Genomic DNA, 23,105 nt, shown 5'->3' on the forward strand with positions numbered 1-23,105 from the left:
AAGTCAATAATCCCTCACCAGGAGGTGGAAGAGCTGAGAAGTTGTTCCCATAAGAAGGCCTAGCAAAGGCTGGAGGGGACAAGGCCTTTGTGAGGGAATCTTGACACTGTCAAGTTACCAGAAATGTAAATACAACATGTAACCTTTAATGTCACTGATGTCCCCAGAAAATATAGCTAAGCTACTTGATGTCATCTGATTTTTGTAAAATATTCTTTTATTGGTATAATCTGTGTTCAGTAGAGATCTCTATATTTCTGTTATTTAGGGCTAGATAATCATACTAGCAAACACAGATTAAGCCTACCTGTGTAGCTTAGGGAGGTCTGTAGGCCTTAAATTGACTGAAAATTTCTGACTCTGGCCGTTTCTCTTGATAATTATTAGGCACATTTGTCTAAGAATCTCTCTTTTGTAGCTTCCAGTCTTTCCTTATTCTAGCATGCTAACACAAGTGTATTATTTAAATTGCATTTAACTATTGCTTCTTTTAGACTCTAACGTAGTACAATACTTTAACAGTTGTTGTTTAACCATAATTGTATAAACCCTAATTTTCAAGAGTAATTGTTCTAAAGAAGAAATCAGACATGATATTAAGAGTAAATTAGTGTTTCTAAGAAATCCTTGTCATTTTAACATACAGATTGAACTTTGGTTTATATCAGTACATTAGTATTTGACCTTAGGAAAAATCTTAAGTAACTTTAACTGATTGTTTCACATACATATAACCAACTTAGTTACACACAAACTTGTTGAAATTTGCCCTTTACTTACACATAGATTGTCTTAGCACTTGCTTAGACCCTCATGTTTACCACATAAGCATTTTCTTACCCAGAAACACTTTGTTGTTTATAGTACTCTAATGGAAACACAGTTAAAACTTTTGGAGCCCTTTGTATGTAGAATTGTACCTGTAAGGACTTAACTCTTAGTTACATTCTGTTTAGTGATAACACAAAGCAATCTTTAAACCCTTTTTATCCACCAATCTTTGAAAACACCAATAACGTTTAAGTATGTTACCCCCTAGAATTTAAGGAGTTAAGAGTACTCGATGGTTATTTAATAATTAGCATTTTAACTTTGCAAATTAATCAGATGTTTCTAACAAACATATTTGAGTAATCTTATATATGTTAAGTCTAATTTACTTATTTTACTGTAAAACCAAGATATCAGACAAGAGTATTGAACAGTATTTGCCGGCTCTTTCCTGTTGAAGAAAAGTCCTAGAATCAATTGATATTAGATATTTATAAACATTAACATTTTATTAGTTTGACCACCTAGAGACTTGTGAGTTAATTTCAAAGACATTTTACTTCTATTAGTTTACCCAATCTAAATTGAACCTTTTTAAATCACATGAATTTAAAATATGTGGACCCATTTTTTAAATTTTAATTTCATGTGCACTTATTATTCATGTCAATTTTGTCGGGTACATACATAGACAATACGACATTAGACAAAAACATATATACATAACACAAGAGTAAAGGCCTTGTAACATTTATCTCCATTGCAATGTAACAGATGTTCAAAAATAACTCTAGAGTTGGATAAAAATAAAACTGATCAAAAAATCATTACCTAGGTATGTAGGATCAAAACTGTGAGCTCAAAAAATATTGCATTTAAGAAAAACAAAACAATCCTAGAAGAAAAAATGATAATAACCATTAATTATAGCATAAAAGACTGGAAGGCAGAGAGAAGGGGTAAGAAGTAGGGGTGGGAGAGAGAAAGTGATTTAGTTCCTCCTTTGCTAGGGATTTGTTTTAAAGCTCGCAGAGCACATAAGTGCACTTGATCTAAATACTGAGGTGGGTCCTGCACCTGAATAGCTGGTGAAGCATAGACTCCTTCTCCCTGTAAACAGTCAGCATTTAACTGTGCTCCTGCCCTATTATTCCTTTCAGCCTGTTGCTCACATTGGTCATAGAACCCTGCTCTCCATAGGAGGCACTCACCAGAGCCCAATATCATACGACACAAATCTTTCCAGTCTTTGGGAGTGTTAAGATCTAGACTAAAATTCTCTATTAACCGATTAGCATAAGGGGAATGAAGACCATCCGCTTGAACTGCCTTCCTAATAGTAGTAACTGTCTTTTGTTCATGAGGATACCAATGCAAAGGTCGCTGGGCTGTTCTATTGAGATTTACTGGAAATGCTTGTAAGGGAGTCGCCCAATTACGATCCCTAGTTTGACATAAATCATTAAAATGTGGTCCCCAAGGGCTATTATTTGAATATGCTGGAGGAGCAGAAGCAGATTCTTCAGCTACCCATGGTGGTTCCCTACTGTCATTTGATGGTGATGTAGCACTCTGGCCACGAGATGGCAGTACAGGATAAAGCTGACTAGGCTGTGGCTATGGACGATCCTCATCCTCCTTATCTCTAAATTCCTGTGGTTTTTCTAGCTCTTGTTTTTCCCTGTTTTGTACTGGTGCCTGGTGTTTGGCATTTATAGTTTCGTCTTCCTTTTCACCGTTCCCACGCTCTACCTGAGCAGCCAGAGTATCTTGTAAGCCTAGGTGCTTTTCCTCAGGGATCCCCCTAAGGCAGCTAGAAGAGCAGTAACAATTGGATAAAAAGTGAGGGTAGGTTTACCCTCCTGTATCTCCTTCCTATGGGCCAAGTGTATAACCCTCTCCCATCCCAGGATCCCATGTTCTATCTAATGCCACCCATGGGGCGCAATTCATAACATTCCCATATATTCATAGCCTCCTTTTCCGAGGCTTTTACTCGCCTGCTCCTCAACAGCGCTTGTAAAGCTCGCACCTGGGGGACTCTAACCGAAGGCGGCGGATTCCCCATAAGGAGGTCACTCACCCAGCAGCTCTGTGGGCTTCGTCTTCCTCTGAGGCCCCACGTTGGGCACCCCCTGTTTTCAGATGAGGGATGGCCTCTCGGGAAGGAGTGTGATGGTGCACCTCAACTCAGACACCGTGAGCAGGTTCTGTGAGGCAGGCTCCATTGTTCAGGACGTGGAGTAGTTCATATGTGGAGTGAGGACCAGCAGTCTTAATGAGACAGCCAGGACACTGCTCAGGTCCCATGCTCACAATACCCTCCTGCAGGGAAGAGCAGACTTCTACTGGGGCCCAGGAAGGCCAAGAGGCACCGGGTCATCACAGAGTGTGCTCATGTGACACGAAGAGAGCCCAGTGCATACCTTGGATCCATGCCTGGCACACCACAGGATTCTCCTCAAATAGGGACTCTGACCATAGGGTGTCCTAGCAGGGGAGGCGACAGAGACACACTAGAAGATGACAAGGACAATGGAGATAGGTAACCAAGGAACAGGGTGGGTCAGTACACAGAAAGTCACTAAGGGGAGGCTGGTGCAGGTCAGAGGTAGAGAGGGCTCAGCCTGGGCAGGACCTGGGCGCCGTCCCCAGAACTGATGACAATAATAATGATGATACTAATAAGTAAGAGGAGGCTGGTGCAGGTCAGAGGTAGAGAGGGCTCAGCCTGGGAAGGACCTGGGCTCCGTCCCCAGAACTGATGACAATAATAATGATGATACTAATAAGTAAGAGGAGGCTGGTGCAGGTCAGAGGTAGAGAGGGCTCAGCCTGGGCAGGACCTGGGCTCCGTCCCCAGCAATGATGACAATAATAATGATGATGATAATAAGTAAGAGGAGGCTGGTGCAGGTCAGAGGTAGAGAGGGCTCAGCCTGGGCAGGACCTGGGCTCCGTCCCCAGAACTGATGACAATAATAATGATGATACTAATAAGTAAGAGGAGGCTGGTGCAGGTCAGAGGTAGAGAGGGCTCAGCCTGGGCAGGACCTGGGCGCCGTCCCCAGAACTGATGACAATAATAATGATGATACTAATAAGTAAGAGGAGGCTGGTGCAGGTCAGAGGTAGAGAGGGCTCAGCCTGGGCAGGACCTGGGCTCCGTCCCCAGAACTGATGACAATAATAATGATGATACTAATAAGTAAGAGGAGGCTGGTGCAGGTCAGAGGTAGAGAGGGCTCAGCCTGGGCAGGACCTGGGCTCCGTCCCCAGAACTGATGACAGTAATAATGATGATACTAATAAGTAAGAGGAGGCTGGTGCAGGTCAGAGGTAGAGAGGGCTCAGCCTGGGCAGGACCTGGGCTCCGTCCCCAGAACTGATGACAGTAATAATGATGATACTAATAAGTAAGAGGAGGCTGGTGCAGGTCAGAGGTAGAGAGGGCTCAGCCTGGGCAGGACCTGGGCTCCGTCCCCAGAACTGATGACAATAATAATGATGATACTAATAAGTAAGAGGAGGCTGGTGCAGGTCAGAGGTAGAGAGGGCTCAGCCTGGGCAGGACCTGGGCTCCGTCCCCAGAACTGATGACAGTAATAATGATGATACTAATAAGTAAGAGGAGGCTGGTGCAGGTCAGAGGTAGAGAGGGCTCAGCCTGGGCAGGACCTGGGCGCCGTCCCCAGAACTGATGACAGTAATAATGATGATACTAATAAGTAAGAGGAGGCTGGTGCAGGTCAGAGGTAGAGAGGGCTCAGCCTGGGCAGGACCTGGGCTCCGTCCCCAGCAATGATGACAATAATAATGATGATACTAATAAGTAAGAGGAGGCTGGTGCAGGTCAGAGGTAGAGAGGGCTCAGCCTGGGCAGGACCTGGGCTCCGTCCCCAGAACTGATGACAATAATAATGATGATGATAATAAGTAAGAGGAGGCTGGTGCAGGTCAGAGGTAGAGAGGGCTCAGCCTGGGCAGGACCTGGGCTCCGTCCCCAGAACTGATGACAATAATAATGATGATACTAATAAGTAAGAGGAGGCTGGTGCAGGTCAGAGGTAGAGAGGGCTCAGCCTGGGCAGGACCTGGGCTCCGTCCCCAGAACTGATGACAGTAATAATGATGATACTAATAAGTAAGAGGAGGCTGGTGCAGGTCAGAGGTAGAGAGGGCTCAGCCTGGGCAGGACCTGGGCGCCGTCCCCAGAACTGATGACAGTAATAATGATGATACTAATAAGTAAGAGGAGGCTGGTGCAGGTCAGAGGTAGAGAGGGCTCAGCCTGGGCAGGACCTGGGCTCCGTCCCCAGCAATGATGACAATAATAATGATGATACTAATAAGTAAGAGGAGGCTGGTGCAGGTCAGAGGTAGAGAGGGCTCAGCCTGGGCAGGACCTGGGCTCCGTCCCCAGAACTGATGACAATAATAATGATGATGATAATAAGTAAGAGGAGGCTGGTGCAGGTCAGAGGTAGAGAGGGCTCAGCCTGGGCAGGACCTGGGCTCCGTCCCCAGAACTGATGACAATAATAATGATGATACTAATAAGTAAGAGGAGGCTGGTGCAGGTCAGAGGTAGAGAGGGCTCAGCCTGGGCAGGACCTGGGCTCCGTCCCCAGAACTGATGACAGTAATAATGATGATACTAATAAGTAAGAGGAGGCTGGTGCAGGTCAGAGGTAGAGAGGGCTCAGCCTGGGCAGGACCTGGACTCTGTCCCCAGAACTGATGACAGTAATAATGATGATACTAATAAGTAAGAGGAGGCTGGTGCAGGTCAGAGGTAGAGAGGGCTCAGCCTGGGCAGGACCTGGGCTCCGTCCCCAGAACTGATGACAATAATAATGATGATACTAATAAGTAAGAGGAGGCTGGTGCAGGTCAGAGGTAGAGAGGGCTCAGCCTGGGCAGGACCTGGGCTCCGTCCCCAGCAATGATGACAATAATAATGATGATACTAATAAGTAAGAGGAGGCTGGTGCAGGTCAGAGGTAGAGAGGGCTCAGCCTGGGCAGGACCTGGGCTCTGTCCCCAGCAATGATGACAATAATAATGATGATACTAATAAGTAAGAGGAGGCTGGTGCAGGTCAGAGGTAGAGAGGGCTCAGCCTGGGCAGGACCTGGGCTCCGTCCCCAGCAATGATGACAATAATAATGATGATAATAAGTAAGAGGAGGCTGGTGCAGGTCAGAGGTAGAGAGGGCTCAGCCCGGGAAGGACCTGGGCTCCGTCCCCAGAACTGATGACAATAATAATGATGATACTAATAAGTAAGAGGAGGCTGGTGCAGGTCAGAGGTAGAGAGGGCTCCGCCTGGGCAGGACCTGGGCTCCGTCCCCAGAACTGATGACAATAATAATGATGATACTAATAAGTAAGAGGAGGCTGGTGCAGGTCAGAGGTAGAGAGGGCTCAGCCTGGGCAGGACCTGGGCTCCGTCCCCAGAACTGATGACAATAATAATGATGATACTAATAAGTAAGAGGAGGCTGGTGCAGGTCAGAGGTAGAGAGGGCTCAGCCTGGGCAGGACCTGGGCTCTGTCCCCAGAACTGATGACAATAATAATGATGATACTAATAAGTAAGAGGAGGCTGGTGCAGGTCAGAGGTAGAGAGGGCTCAGCCTGGGCAGGACCTGGGCTCCGTCCCCAGAACTGATGACAATAATAATGATGATGATAATAAGTAAGAGGAGGCTGGTGCAGGTCAGAGGTAGAGAGGGCTCAGCCTGGGCAGGACCTGGGCTCCGTCCCCAGAACTGATGACAATAATAATGATGACACTAATAAGTAAGAGGAGGCTGGTGCAGGTCAGAGGTAGAGAGGGCTCAGCCTGGGCAGGACCTGGGCTCCGTCCCCAGCACTGATGACAATAATAATGATGATACTAATAAGTAAGAGGAGGCTGGTGCAGGTCAGAGGTAGAGAGGGCTCAGCCTGGGCAGGACCTGGGCTCCGTCCCCAGAACTGATGACAATAATAATGATGATGATAATAAGTAAGAGGAGGCTGGTGCAGGTCAGAGGTAGAGAGGGCTCAGCCTGGGCAGGACCTGGGCTCCGTCCCCAGAACTGATGACAATAATAATGATGATGATAATAAGTAAGAGGAGGCTGGTGCAGGTCAGAGGTAGAGAGGGCTCAGCCTGGGCAGGACCTGGGCTCCGTCCCCAGAACTGATGACAATAATAATGATGATACTAATAAGTAAGAGGAGGCTGGTGCAGGTCAGAGGTAGAGAGGGCTCAGCCTAGGCAGGACCTGGGCTCCGTCCCCAGCAATGATGACAATAATAATGATGATACTAATAAGTAAGAGGAGGCTGGTGCAGGTCAGAGGTAGAGAGGGCTCAGCCTGGGAAGGACCTGGGCGCCGTCCCCAGAACTGATGACAATAATAATGATGATACTAATAAGTAAGAGGAGGCTGGTGCAGGTCAGAGGTAGAGAGGGCTCAGCCTGGGCAGGACCTGGGCTCCGTCCCCAGAACTGATGACAATAATAATGATGATACTAATAAGTAAGAGGAGGCTGGAGAGGGCTCAGCCTGGGCAGGACCTGGGCTCCGTCCCCAGCAATGATGACAATAATAATGATGATACTAATAAGTAAGAGGAGGCTGGTGCAGGTCAGAGGTAGAGAGGGCTCAGCCTGGGCAGGACCTGGGCGCCGTCCCCAGAACTGATGACAATAATAATGATGATGATAATAAGTAAGAGGAGGCTGGTGCAGGTCAGAGGTAGAGAGGGCTCAGCCTGGGCAGGACCTGGGCTCCGTCCACAGAACTGATGACAATAATAATGATGATACTAATAAGTAAGAGGAGGCTGGTGCAGGTCAGAGGTAGAGAGGGCTCAGCCTGGGCAGGACCTGGGCTCCGTCCCCAGAACTGATGACAATAATAATGATGATACTAATAAGTAAGAGGAGGCTGGAGAGGGCTCAGCCTGGGCAGGACCTGGGCTCCGTCCCCAGAACTGATGACAATAATAATGATGATACTAATAAGTAAGAGGAGGCTGGTGCAGGTCAGAGGTAGAGAGGGCTCAGCCTGGGCAGGACCTGGGCTCCGTCCCCAGCAATGATGACAATAATAATGATGATACTAATAAGTAAGAGGAGGCTGGTGCAGGTCAGAGGTAGAGAGGGCTCAGCCTGGGCAGGACCTGGGCTCCGTCCCCAGAACTGATGACAATAATAATGATGATACTAATAAGTAAGAGGAGGCTGGAGAGGGCTCAGCCTGGGCAGGACCTGGGCTCCGTCCCCAGAACTGATGACAATAATAATGATGATACTAATAAGTAAGAGGAGGCTGGTGCAGGTCAGAGGTAGAGAGGGCTCAGCCTGGGCAGGACCTGGGCTCTGTCCCCAGAACTGATGACAATAATAATGATGATACTAATAAGTAAGAGGAGGCTGGTGCAGGTCAGAGGTAGAGAGGGCTCAGCCTGGGCAGGACCTGGGCTCCGTCCCCAGAACTGATGACAATAATAATGATGATGATAATAAGTAAGAGGAGGCTGGTGCAGGTCAGAGGTAGAGAGGGCTCAGCCTGGGCAGGACCTGGGCTCCGTCCCCAGAACTGATGACAATAATAATGATGACACTAATAAGTAAGAGGAGGCTGGTGCAGGTCAGAGGTAGAGAGGGCTCAGCCTGGGCAGGACCTGGGCTCCGTCCCCAGCAATGATGACAATAATAATGATGATACTAATAAGTAAGAGGAGGCTGGTGCAGGTCAGAGGTAGAGAGGGCTCAGCCTGGGCAGGACCTGGGCTCCGTCCCCAGAACTGATGACAATAATAATGATGATGATAATAAGTAAGAGGAGGCTGGTGCAGGTCAGAGGTAGAGAGGGCTCAGCCTGGGCAGGACCTGGGCTCCGTCCCCAGAACTGATGACAATAATAATGATGATGATAATAAGTAAGAGGAGGCTGGTGCAGGTCAGAGGTAGAGAGGGCTCAGCCTGGGCAGGACCTGGGCTCCGTCCCCAGAACTGATGACAATAATAATGATGATACTAATAAGTAAGAGGAGGCTGGTGCAGGTCAGAGGTAGAGAGGGCTCAGCCTAGGCAGGACCTGGGCTCCGTCCCCAGCAATGATGACAATAATAATGATGATACTAATAAGTAAGAGGAGGCTGGTGCAGGTCAGAGGTAGTGAGGGCTCAGCCTGGGCAGGACCTGGGCTCCGTCCCCAGAACTGATGACAATAATAATGATGATACTAATAAGTAAGAGGAGGCTGGTGCAGGTCAGAGGTAGAGAGGGCTCAGCCTGGGCAGGACCTGGGCTCCGTCCCCAGCAATGATGACAATAATAATGATGATACTAATAAGTAAGAGGAGGCTGGTGCAGGTCAGAGGTAGAGAGGGCTCAGCCTGGGCAGGACCTGGGCTCCGTCCCCAGAACTGATGACAATAATAATGATGATACTAATAAGTAAGAGGAGGCTGGTGCAGGTCAGAGGTAGAGAGGGCTCAGCCTGGGCAGGACCTGGGCTCCGTCCCCAGAACTGATGACAATAATAATGATGATACTAATAAGTAAGAGGAGGCTGGTGCAGGTCAGAGGTAGAGAGGGCTCAGCCTGGGAAGGACCTGGGCTCCGTCCCCAGCAATGATGACAATAATAATGATGATACTAATAAGTAAGAGGAGGCTGGTGCAGGTCAGAGGTAGAGAGGGCTCAGCCTGGGAAGGACCTGGGCTCCGTCCCCAGAACTGATGACAATAATAATGATGATACTAATAAGTAAGAGGAGGCTGGTGCAGGTCAGAGGTAGAGAGGGCTCAGCCTGGGCAGGACCTGGGCTCCGTCCCCAGAACTGATGACAATAATAATGATGATACTAATAAGTAAGAGGAGGCTGGTGCAGGTCAGAGGTAGAGAGGGCTCAGCCTGGGCAGGACCTGGGCTCCGTCCCCAGAACTGATGACAATAATAATGATGATACTAATAAGTAAGATGAGGCTGGTGCAGGTCAGAGGTAGAGAGGGCTCCGCCTGGGAAGGACCTGGGCTCCGTCCCCAGAACTGATGACAATAATAATGATGATACTAATAAGTAAGAGGAGGCTGGTGCAGGTCAGAGGTAGAGAGGGCTCAGCCTGGGAAGGACCTGGGCTCCGTCCCCAGAACTGATGACAATAATAATGATGATACTAATAAGTAAGAGGAGGCTGGTGCAGGTCAGAGGTAGAGAGGGCTCAGCCTGGGCAGGACCTGGGCTCCGTCCCCAGAACTGATGACAATAATAATGATGATACTAATAAGTAAGAGGAGGCTGGTGCAGGTCAGAGGTAGAGAGGGCTCAGCCTGGGCAGGACCTGGGCTCCGTCCCCAGCAATGATGACAATAATAATGATGATACTAATAAGTAAGAGGAGGCTGGTGCAGGTCAGAGGTAGAGAGGGCTCAGCCTGGGCAGGACCTGGGCTCCGTCCCCAGCAATGATGACAATAATAATGATGATACTAATAAGTAAGAGGAGGCTGGTGCAGGTCAGAGGTAGAGAGGGCTCAGCCTGGGCAGGACCTGGGCTCCGTCCCCAGAACTGATGACAATAATAATGATGATACTAATAAGTAAGAGGAGGCTGGTGCAGGTCAGAGGTAGAGAGGGCTCAGCCTGGGCAGGACCTGGGCTCCGTCCCCAGAACTGATGACAATAATAATGATGATACTAATAAGTAAGAGGAGGCTGGTGCAGGTCAGAGGTAGAGAGGGCTCAGCCTGGGCAGGACCTGGGCTCCGTCCCCAGAACTGATGACAATAATAATGATGATACTAATAAGTAAGAGGAGGCTGGTGCAGGTCAGAGGTAGAGAGGGCTCAGCCTGGGAAGGACCTGGGCTCCGTCCCCAGAACTGATGACAATAATAATGATGATACTAATAAGTAAGAGGAGGCTGGTGCAGGTCAGAGGTAGAGAGGGCTCAGCCTGGGCAGGACCTGGGCTCCGTCCCCAGCAATGATGACAATAATAATGATGATACTAATAAGTAAGAGGAGGCTGGTGCAGGTCAGAGGTAGAGAGGGCTCAGCCTGGGCAGGACCTGGGCTCCGTCCCCAGCAATGATGACAATAATAATGATGATAATAAGTAAGAGGAGGCTGGTGCAGGTCAGAGGTAGAGAGGGCTCAGCCCGGGAAGGACCTGGGCTCCGTCCCCAGAACTGATGACAATAATAATGATGATACTAATAAGTAAGAGGAGGCTGGTGCAGGTCAGAGGTAGAGAGGGCTCCGCCTGGGCAGGACCTGGGCTCCGTCCCCAGAACTGATGACAATAATAATGATGATACTAATAAGTAAGAGGAGGCTGGTGCAGGTCAGAGGTAGAGAGGGCTCAGCCTGGGCAGGACCTGGGCTCCGTCCCCAGAACTGATGACAATAATAATGATGATACTAATAAGTAAGAGGAGGCTGGTGCAGGTCAGAGGTAGAGAGGGCTCAGCCTGGGCAGGACCTGGGCTCTGTCCCCAGAACTGATGACAATAATAATGATGATACTAATAAGTAAGAGGAGGCTGGTGCAGGTCAGAGGTAGAGAGGGCTCAGCCTGGGCAGGACCTGGGCTCCGTCCCCAGAACTGATGACAATAATAATGATGATGATAATAAGTAAGAGGAGGCTGGTGCAGGTCAGAGGTAGAGAGGGCTCAGCCTGGGCAGGACCTGGGCTCCGTCCCCAGAACTGATGACAATAATAATGATGACACTAATAAGTAAGAGGAGGCTGGTGCAGGTCAGAGGTAGAGAGGGCTCAGCCTGGGCAGGACCTGGGCTCCGTCCCCAGCAATGATGACAATAATAATGATGATACTAATAAGTAAGAGGAGGCTGGTGCAGGTCAGAGGTAGAGAGGGCTCAGCCTGGGCAGGACCTGGGCTCCGTCCCCAGAACTGATGACAATAATAATGATGATGATAATAAGTAAGAGGAGGCTGGTGCAGGTCAGAGGTAGAGAGGGCTCAGCCTGGGCAGGACCTGGGCTCCGTCCCCAGAACTGATGACAATAATAATGATGATGATAATAAGTGAGAGGAGGCTGGTGCAGGTCAGAGGTAGAGAGGGCTCAGCCTGGGCAGGACCTGGGCTCCGTCCCCAGAACTGATGACAATAATAATGATGATACTAATAAGTAAGAGGAGGCTGGTGCAGGTCAGAGGTAGAGAGGGCTCAGCCTAGGCAGGACCTGGGCTCCGTCCCCAGCAATGATGACAATAATAATGATGATACTAATAAGTAAGAGGAGGCTGGTGCAGGTCAGAGGTAGAGAGGGCTCAGCCTGGGCAGGACCTGGGCGCCGTCCCCAGAACTGATGACAATAATAATGATGATACTAATAAGTAAGAGGAGGCTGGTGCAGGTCAGAGGTAGAGAGGGCTCAGCCTGGGCAGGACCTGGGCTCCGTCCCCAGAACTGATGACAATAATAATGATGATACTAATAAGTAAGAGGAGGCTGGAGAGGGCTCAGCCTGGGCAGGACCTGGGCTCCGTCCCCAGCAATGATGACAATAATAATGATGATACTAATAAGTAAGAGGAGGCTGGTGCAGGTCAGAGGTAGAGAGGGCTCAGCCTGGGCAGGACCTGGGCGCCGTCCCCAGAACTGATGACAATAATAATGATGATGATAATAAGTAAGAGGAGGCTGGTGCAGGTCAGAGGTAGAGAGGGCTCAGCCTGGGCAGGACCTGGGCTCCGTCCACAGAACTGATGACAATAATAATGATGATACTAATAAGTAAGAGGAGGCTGGTGCAGGTCAGAGGTAGAGAGGGCTCAGCCTGGGCAGGACCTGGGCTCCGTCCCCAGAACTGATGACAATAATAATGATGATACTAATAAGTAAGAGGAGGCTGGAGAGGGCTCAGCCTGGGCAGGACCTGGGCTCCGTCCCCAGAACTGATGACAATAATAATGATGATACTAATAAGTAAGAGGAGGCTGGTGCAGGTCAGAGGTAGAGAGGGCTCAGCCTGGGCAGGACCTGGGCTCCGTCCCCAGCAATGATGACAATAATAATGATGATACTAATAAGTAAGAGGAGGCTGGTGCAGGTCAGAGGTAGAGAGGGCTCAGCCTGGGCAGGACCTGGGCTCCGTCCCCAGAACTGATGACAATAATAATGATGATACTAATAAGTAAGAGGAGGCTGGAGAGGGCTCAGCCTGGGCAGGACCTGGGCTCCGTCCCCAGAACTGATGACAATAATAATGATGATACTAATAAGTAAGAGGAGGCTGGTGCAGGTCAGAGGTAGAGAGGGCTCAGCCTGGGCAGGACCTGGGCTCTGTCCCCAGAACTGATGACAATAATAATGATGATACTAATAAGTAAGAGGAGGCTGGTGCAGGTCAGAGGTAGAGAGGGCTCAGCCTGGGCAGGACCTGGGCTCCGTCCCCAGAACTGATGACAATAATAATGATGATGATAATAAGTAAGAGGAGGCTGGTGCAGGTCAGAGGTAGAGAGGGCTCAGCCTGGGCAGGACCTGGGCTCCGTCCCCAGAACTGATGACAATAATAATGATGACACTAATAAGTAAGAGGAGGCTGGTGCAGGTCAGAGGTAGAGAGGGCTCAGCCTGGGCAGGACCTGGGCTCCGTCCCCAGCAATGATGACAATAATAATGATGATACTAATAAGTAAGAGGAGGCTGGTGCAGGTCAGAGGTAGAGAGGGCTCAGCCTGGGCAGGACCTGGGCTCCGTCCCCAGAACTGATGACAATAATAATGATGATGATAATAAGTAAGAGGAGGCTGGTGCAGGTCAGAGGTAGAGAGGGCTCAGCCTGGGCAGGACCTGGGCTCCGTCCCCAGAACTGATGACAATAATAATGATGATGATAATAAGTAAGAGGAGGCTGGTGCAGGTCAGAGGTAGAGAGGGCTCAGCCTGGGCAGGACCTGGGCTCCGTCCCCAGAACTGATGACAATAATAATGATGATACTAATAAGTAAGAGGAGGCTGGTGCAGGTCAGAGGTAGAGAGGGCTCAGCCTAGGCAGGACCTGGGCTCCGTCCCCAGCAATGATGACAATAATAATGATGATACTAATAAGTAAGAGGAGGCTGGTGCAGGTCAGAGGTAGAGAGGGCTCAGCCTGGGCAGGACCTGGGCTCCGTCCCCAGAACTGATGACAGTAATAATGATGATACTAATAAGTAAGAGGAGGCTGGTGCAGGTCAGAGGTAGAGAGGGCTCAGCCTGGGCAGGACCTGGGCGCCGTCCCCAGAACTGATGACAATAATAATGATGATACTAATAAGTAAGAGGAGGCTGGTGCAGGTCAGAGGTAGAGAGGGCTCAGCCTGGGCAGGACCTGGGCTCCGTCCCCAGCAATGATGACAATAATAATGATGATACTAATAAGTAAGAGGAGGCTGGTGCAGGTCAGAGGTAGAGAGGGCTCAGCCTGGGCAGGACCTGGGCTCCGTCCCCAGAACTGATGACAATAATAATGATGATACTAATAAGTAAGAGGAGGCTGGTGCAGGTCAGAGGTAGAGAGGGCTCAGCCTGGGCAGGACCTGGGCTCCGTCCCCAGAACTGATGACAATAATAATGATGATACTAATAAGTAAGAGGAGGCTGGTGCAGGTCAGAGGTAGAGAGGGCTCAGCCTGGGAAGGACCTGGGCTCCGTCCCCAGCAATGATGACAATAATAATGATGATACTAATAAGTAAGAGGAGGCTGGTGCAGGTCAGAGGTAGAGAGGGCTCAGCCTGGGAAGGACCTGGGCTCCGTCCCCAGAACTGATGACAATAATAATGATGATACTAATAAGTAAGAGGAGGCTGGTGCAGGTCAGAGGTAGAGAGGGCTCAGCCTGGGCAGGACCTGGGCTCCGTCCCCAGAACTGATGACAATAATAATGATGATACTAATAAGTAAGAGGAGGCTGGTGCAGGTCAGAGGTAGAGAGGGCTCAGCCTGGGCAGGACCTGGGCTCCGTCCCCAGAACTGATGACAATAATAATGATGATACTAATAAGTAAGATGAGGCTGGTGCAGGTCAGAGGTAGAGAGGGCTCCGCCTGGGAAGGACCTGGGCTCCGTCCCCAGAACTGATGACAATAATAATGATGATACTAATAAGTAAGAGGAGGCTGGTGCAGGTCAGAGGTAGAGAGGGCTCAGCCTGGGAAGGACCTGGGCTCCGTCCCCAGAACTGATGACAATAATAATGATGATACTAATAAGTAAGAGGAGGCTGGTGCAGGTCAGAGGTAGAGAGGGCTCAGCCTGGGCAGGACCTGGGCTCCGTCCCCAGAACTGATGACAATAATAATGATGATACTAATAAGTAAGAGGAGGCTGGTGCAGGTCAGAGGTAGAGAGGGCTCAGCCTGGGCAGGACCTGGGCTCCGTCCCCAGCAATGATGACAATAATAATGATGATACTAATAAGTAAGAGGAGGCTGGTGCAGGTCAGAGGTAGAGAGGGCTCAGCCTGGGCAGGACCTGGGCTCCGTCCCCAGCAATGATGACAATAATAATGATGATACTAATAAGTAAGAGGAGGCTGGTGCAGGTCAGAGGTAGAGAGGGCTCAGCCTGGGCAGGACCTGGGCTCCGTCCCCAGAACTGATGACAATAATAATGATGATACTAATAAGTAAGAGGAGGCTGGTGCAGGTCAGAGGTAGAGAGGGCTCAGCCTGGGCAGGACCTGGGCTCCGTCCCCAGAACTGATGACAATAATAATGATGATACTAATAAGTAAGAGGAGGCTGGTGCAGGTCAGAGGTAGAGAGGGCTCAGCCTGGGCAGGACCTGGGCTCCGTCCCCAGAACTGATGACAATAATAATGATGATACAAATAAGTAAGAGGAGGCTGGTGCAGGTCAGAGGTAGAGAGGGCTCAGCCTGGGAAGGACCTGGGCTCCGTCCCCAGAACTGATGACAATAATAATGATGATACTAATAAGTAAGAGGAGGCTGGTGCAGGTCAGAGGTAGAGAGGGCTCAGCCTGGGCAGGACCTGGGCTCCGTCCCCAGCAATGATGACAATAATAATGATGATACTAATAAGTAAGAGGAGGCTGGTGCAGGTCAGAGGTAGAGAGGGCTCAGCCTGGGCAGGACCTGGGCGCCGTCCCCAGAACTGATGACAGTAATAATGATGATACTAATAAGTAAGAGGAGGCTGGTGCAGGTCAGAGGTAGAGAGGGCTCAGCCTGGGCAGGACCTGGGCTCCGTCCCCAGAACTGATGACAGTAATAATGATGATACTAATAAGTAAGAGGAGGCTGGTGCAGGTCAGAGGTAGAGAGGGCTCAGCCTGGGCAGGACCTGGGCTCCGTCCCCAGAACTGATGACAGTAATAATGATGATACTAATAAGTAAGAGGAGGCTGGTGCAGGTCAGAGGTAGAGAGGGCTCAGCCTGGGCAGGACCTGGGCGCCGTCCGCAGAACTGATGATGGTGATGATAACACTAACAGTAATTGCTAAGAGGCGGCCGGGGCAGCTAGAAAACAACATGAAAGCCCCGTGTTGCAGAGATTCCTGCTGCCCAGACGTTGCTGAGCCTCCTCTGTCTTTTCTCTCTGGGTCCTGTCCCATTGCCTGGGTCAGGAGTGTGGAGCAGCGGATCGGCCTGGGGTCTGCTTCCTTGTCTGGCAGCCTCTAAAGGCTGCTGCCTCCTGCTCTGTGTTTGCTGGAGGCCTGATCCTCCTGGAGAGGAGCACGTTTCGGCAGACTTTTTCTTTGGTACTGAGCTTGGCCCGGAGCGTTTAACCACTGAGCCACATCCCCAGCCCTTTTAATATTTTATTTAGAGACTCTTGGGCCTCACTAAGTTGCTGAGGCTGGCTTTCACCTGGGGTCCTCCTGCCGGGTGGGGGGCTGTCCACGCTGCTCTGAGGCGCGCTCTGGGCCTGCAGCCCCTCCAGCCGCGATGGTGCACAGCCCCACGTCCTCCCACCCGTGTGCTCACGTGTGCCCTGGCGGTGCCGCAGGAGGTGTGAGGTGGGCCCTCAGTGCAGTTCCCGTCTGCGTCTCCTGGACTGCCAGGTGGGAACCTTGCTTCCTATGTTTGCCGCTGGCGCTCAGGGATCCCAGGAGAGCGGTCTCATCCCTCCCAGGTGCATCCCAAGGACGGGAGGCCCGCTGCTCCAAAGTCCTACCGCCTGGGGCTGGGGTGTAGCTCAGTTGCTGGAGTGCCTGACTCGCATGCCCGAAGCCCTGGGTTCAATCCCCAGCACTGCAAAAAAGTCCCACCACCTGCCACTGTCCTCCACTGAGGACGGCTCCCGGTGCTTGGGGTCAGCCGTGGCCAAGCGGGCGCTCCAGGTGGCTCTGCATGGCCTTCTGTCTGCCGTGTGCTCCTCTCCTTTTATTTTTCCCTCCTGCATTATCTTTTTGCAGTTCCCGTGATGGCTTCGCTAAGGAAAGGATCGCTTTTCTTTCGAGAGACATTTCTCCCCTTTTGAAGGGCAGCTGGAGGACGAGGGCCCAGCCCGTGTTCTGGGGTGTCTGTGGGGACAGTTCAGGGGCCTGTGAGCTTGGGTGGGGAGCCGGATCCTTCTTTTCTCTAAGGCAGGCAGGCAGCACAGCAGCGGTGTCGGGCGGGCTTGTACGCTGCCGGCAGTAGAGTGGCAGATGCCACACTGCACCTTCTCTGCAGGGGTGCTGGGACACGCTGGCCCCTCTCTACTTTCAAGTGATGTAGCTGCTATTGGGCCTGCTGGTGGATCTCAGTGAGCAGTGCACAAACAGCACAAAACGGAAGCACGGGGCTTTGTGCAAAGACTGCCGTCTTTAGTGAAGGGCCAGGTGCCCTGTTGACGGGGCTTATTTGCTGCCTTTGGAGACAGTGTTCTGGGAAGGGACCCACCATGTCTCCGACTGCCATGGCGGGATGGGGGTGAAGCCCAGGGCTGGGGCACAGCTGGGCCGGCAGTGAACCCCTTTTCTTGCCATGTTCAGGCTAACAGGAAGTCCTGGTCACGTCACACCCTGCATGCTGCAGACCTCTGGCCACGTGGCTTGACCTCTTCAGCTGAGCAACATCAGCCGGGTCAGGCTAGCATGGACCCAGCGTCCCTTCACGGTGACCACGGCCTGCCTTTGCGTGCACATCCTCTTTCACCTCCCCGGCTTGCCTAGCCCTGACTGCAGCCAGGGTGGTGAGAGGTTTTGGTGTTTGTCCAAGATCCCCCTTTTGCCACCAGAAGAGGGGGCTGGGCTGCCGATTCCCTCCCTGTTTTCTTCCTCTCCCGAGGTCTCAGGGGCCTCCCTCCTGCCCTGGCCCCAGCCTCCAAGCAGCTGGGACCGTCCCCTCCAGAGGTGGTTCCACAGGAGTGCAGGCTCTGCTTTGCCTTGGTATTCTGGGCTGATTTCAGATGACTGAGGGCAGAGCCTTGTCCTCCCCTCTCTAAAAGGAAGTCTTTCCAGCTTTTCCCAGAACTTGGGACAGATTGCTGAGGTTCATTGATACGGATTTTGTATTTTGTTTTGCAGGACTGGACAGGACCCCAGCATGGGCATGATGGGCCACTACTGCACCGAGGCCACCCCAGGCCCCCTGAAGCGGGAGCCCTCCTGTGGCCCCTGGCCCCAGTCACCTCTTTCGGGAGTGACCCAAGAGGTGGAAGGGGGTGTATGTTCTCCATTCTTCTCTCTATGCTTTTGTAACGATCTTTGTGTTAGGACTATCTGTCATTTAAAGATATTCATTAGCCATCTGCACTTTACCTAGGTATAACTGGTAAAGTGAAACCGGTGCTGATGAGTGCCAGGATTTCTCTTCCACATCTCTTCCTTGCTCTCTCTGGGAGGTGCGGGGAGACAAAGGAAGAGAATATGAACCAGGACTGGGAAGGTATAAAATCGCCACCTTTATTTTTTTATTTTGTGAAAAACCCCACAAAATTTATCATGTGAACCGTTTTACGAGTATAGTTCAGGAGTATTAAGCACATTGACCCCATTGTGCAATCTCTAGGACTCCTTCCATATTGCAAAACTGAAAATCTGTACCCGCTGACTAATTTCCTGTTTCCCTGCCCAGCACCCTCCACTCTGGCTCTCTGTGTTTGGACCTGAGCATCCCCTGGGCTCCTGGGCTGAGGCTCCTCCCAGTCTGGCAGCAGCCCTCAGGGTGGGCCTTGGGAAGCCACTGGACTGTTAGCTCCCTCAATGCACCGGGAGCTCACGCGAGGGGTGGGCACTGTGGCAGGTTGAGCCTGCTGGAGGGGTAGGGACCGGGCAGCTAGGTAGCCTGCATCTTGTCCCGTCCCTTCATGCTGTCTGCCTCTGGCCACCCTGAGGCTAGCCGCCTCGCTGCCTTGTGCTCCCACCACAACTGTCTTCCTCTGGAGGCCCAGAAGCCAGGGAGGCTGTGACCTGCACTGAGCCCTCTGAACCCATGAGGCAAAACCAGGCTTTGCCCGACTGTTGGTTTCAGCGGTCGACCAGCGATGCCGAGCCGACCAAGACGCTCTCTGAAGAGGGATCCAGTCTGGTTCTTCTGAGACCTTTTCCACTCAGCCAATGCCTCAGGTTGTCTATGCCCCGGTGCTGACTATTTAACTCAGAAGTCTACGACCCCAAGTCTTGAGCAATGAGCGGGATCCCACCCTCCACCCCTGAGGCTGGTCGGTCAGAGTGCAGGTGCCCTGTGGGTGCAGCTTCCTGCAGGCTCACACGGCAGGTGCGCGTGAGGCACAGGGGCTTAGGGTTCATTCAGACGCCGTCCAGTCCAGAGGTATCTGGTTCTTCATAGGCAGACATTCCCAGGCAGAAGACGTCTCCCCTCTGAAATGCTTCTGGTTCCACGAATTTCACAGGGTGGAAACTCGCTGTGTCCATGAGTTTTATCCAGGGGGTGTCCTGGTTCCAGTGGGGCCGAGGTGCGTGGCCAGTGGAGGAAGCAGACAGAGGCCAGAGGGGCCGACGCCCGGCTTGTAGGGGCCTCGCTCGCCGGCAGTGTGGTCCTGGTGGCAGTGAGAGCAGGTGGGTCACTGGCACAGGGTGGCGGAGCTTAGGGGACGAGGGGCTGCATCCAAGCCAGGGCCCGGTTCACCCAGCTCCACTGGAAGGACCTGGCCCAGCTGTGGAAGCAGGGCCCCCACAGAGCTCCCAGGCCACGCTCAGGGTCTGGTCTGCTCATGGCTGCTGGGAGCCGTGGCGGGGAGCCCTGCTGAGTTGAAGGGGACTCTCCCAGAGTCGGTGGACAGGGGACCTTTTCACTGTGTTTTTTAAAGACTGATTTTCTGAGGCTCTCGGGTTGGGCCCGGGTGTTCCAGCAGGAGCCACGTCCCAGCCCTCTTCGTTTTACCTTAGACAGGGTCTCACTCAGCGGCCTGCCTCGGCCTCCCCCGTTGCAGGGAGTACTGGCGCACCAGCCTGGCCCGAGGTGACCCTGAGCCGGTCACTGTGTGTCAGGGAGAAGCGGGACTGGGGTCCTCGCCCGAGTTGCTGGCTCAGCTCCCCGGGGCAGAGTCAGAGTGTCCGTGTGCCCAGCTTTCTCAGTGGCCTGGGGGACACGGTCCTTGGGACAGGCCTCTGGCTCTTACAGGAAACTGGTGGCAGACGTTGGCTCCCGTGTGGTGGAGGGAGACCTCCTGCCCCCTGGCTGGTGCCGCTTCCTGGGCCCTGGCAGTCTGTGCCCTGGCACGGGTCAGTGGGCATGGGAGGAAGGTGCACAGGTGTCGGAAGAGGAGTGCGGAGCAGAGCGCTGCCCGAGGGCGGGTGCGCTCCGGGGGCTGGCGGAGCCGGGAGGACCCGTGGGTAGCCCCGCCTGTGCTGGGGCCCGTGCTGGGCAAGTCCTCCTCTTCTTCCTCCTTCCTTCCTTCTTCTTTCTCCTTCTTTGCCTTTTTCTGTTTTGGTACCAGGGATTGGACCCGGCAGGACATCACCACCCAGCCCCACCCCAACCATTTTTGTTTTGAGATAGGGTCCTACTAAGTCGCTTATTTGCTCACTAATTTGCTGAGGCTGGCCTTGAACTTGCCATCCTCCTGCCTCAGCCTCCTGCAGAAGCTTTATTTCCATCAACTTCCTCTTGCCTGACGGAACAACATCACACCATTGCCGGCGACCAGAGCTGTGCAGAGCGATGGGCCGCAGAGTTCTCTGCAAGGGCGGACGGGCCATTCTCTTCCCTGTCCCCTCGTGTGGCTACTGAGCCCTTATATGCCACAAGTGCAGCTGCAGTTACTAATCAGCGCGATTGGACTCTTGTGGCCCCCTGGAGAGTGGCCTCTGTGCGGGGAGGGGCGGGGCTGGGCAAATGGAAACGGCCGGCCTCCCCACAGCCTTGGAGAGCTGCTCCCCCAGGCTGCCCTGAGCCATCCACAGGCGTGGAAGGGACGCCGCCTCCACCCCAGGCTGGAGTGCAGCCTCACTGCCCCGGCCCTCCAGGCCCTCCAGGCTGGAGCTGCAGGGCTGACCTGGGGCTTGGTGCAGGGTGGGCTGGCCACCTGGCTGGACAGCAGTGACAGCTGACCTCCGGTGGGCGGGGTCCTTGTCCTCTCTGCCCTCCCTGCTGTGCTGGGACCCACTGCAGGGGCTCCCCGGGCCCTCGGGGGCTGCACTCCTGCCTCCTCCCTCGCTGGCTGTCCACCTGCAGCTCGCAGGGCTCTTGGCTTCTCACTGCAGATCTGCGTTTTCTTGGGATACCTGCAGTGTTTCAGTGGAAATCACCCGTGGTCAGCTAGGTTTGGAGCCCGTCCCTGCCTCTAGCTGGCCCCACTGAAGGGGCTCTGGGTGTCGGGACGCAGCTGGTTTTCTTCCTGGCGCACAGTGGCTGTTCTCGGGGATGAGTCACCGAGCACCCCGGGACCTGCTTTGTGACCGGACTGCGCTCGTGTTGGTATCTCCACGCCTGCTCTGCATGTTTTCAGGACGCATCATCACGCGCAGCGACGGGTTTTCTCTGGCCAGTTTCCACTGTGATGACAAACTGGAGCTACGCTGAACACCCACCCGCACCTTGGTTTAGCTCTGGACTCTGTCACAGGAAGGGCTGGGTAGGGACAGCCGGGAGCGGGCAGCCGAGTGGGGAACTCTGTGGCGAGGGCAGCCAGTGCGCCCGCTTCTCGGGAGCTTCCCTTGCTGAGTGACTCAGGTTCTTTAAATGACTGCCCCCAGTTCACCCACTGCACCATTCTTTTTCAAAAGATTTCTTATTAAATTCTGCAGTTCCGTGCAATTCTTAGAATGGCTTCAAAAAATAAAATACAAGTGATTCTAGCAAGTGCTGATGGGAAGGGGGTGCTGGAATACAGGGCTGCCGTGGGGAGCAGAGGGGACGGTCTCTGCCGCAGTAGCCACGAAGCTGGGCGGCAGTGTCCACACCCACCATGGGCTGCCGTCCAGAGTGCCTGCGACTGGGCGATTTGCATAGATTCTTGGGTGTTTCCACTCCTGGGCTCCATTGAGCAATGCTGTGACCCCCAGGGAGCAAGGGGGTGCTGGTGAGGGGCGTCGTTTCCTGGTCCCCAGGATGCTGAGTCCGTGGTGCGTCTGCTCTCACGGGGCGTGGGAGCCTCCACGTTGGCTTCCGGGTGGCCCTTCACCTTCTCCCCTTTCTCAATGCTCGGGCCGCCCCTCACCTGTGTCGTCTTGGTGATTATTCCAGTCACTTGGCTCCCTGGGGTTGATGTGCACCTCCCTGAGGACAGTACTGAGCACTTTGCAAGACCTGTTGGCCATGTTTGCATCCTCTCTGGAGTGATGCCCACCGGGGTCACCCCAGGGGTTGAATACTAAGCTACATCCCCAGCACTTGTTAAAATTTTGAGACGGGGTCTCACTAAGTTGCCCAGGCTGGCTTCAAACTTGTAATCCTCGTGCCTCAGCCTCCCCAATAGCTGGGATCATAGGCATGCACCATCATACCCTGCAAATATTTTTATTGCATATGAAATTGTATCTAAAAGTGTTCTCTGGTTTAGCTGAGCAGTGAGTGGAAAGTCGGGGGGGGGGGAGAACACCGCCTGGGGTCTGTTCTGGGGTCTGAAACCAGCCACCCTGAGTTCCCTCTTCGCCAGCTTTGCCCTCCTGGGGGTCTCTCTTCCCTGTGCTCAGCGGAGGTCCTGGCACCTGCAGGGTGCTGAGTGTGGGAGGAAACTGCTCCCGCAGCCCCGGGCCCTCACTGTGTCTCCCGGAGCCTGGCGGAGGGTGCACCCTGCTGCAGCCCAGGCTGGCTAGGAGCACTGCAGATGCAGCTGGGAAATCCGGCGTGAGGAGCCTCAGTCCTGCCTCTGCTGTGATGCAAGCTCTTCGCTCCATGCCCAGACCACATCCTTCCTGCCCTGCTGGGCTGTGACCACTATAAGTTCATCTCACTT

This window comes from Sciurus carolinensis, unplaced genomic scaffold, assembly GCF_902686445.1.
Source record: "Sciurus carolinensis unplaced genomic scaffold, mSciCar1.2, whole genome shotgun sequence".
NCBI classification, from domain to species: domain Eukaryota; kingdom Metazoa; phylum Chordata; class Mammalia; order Rodentia; family Sciuridae; genus Sciurus; species Sciurus carolinensis.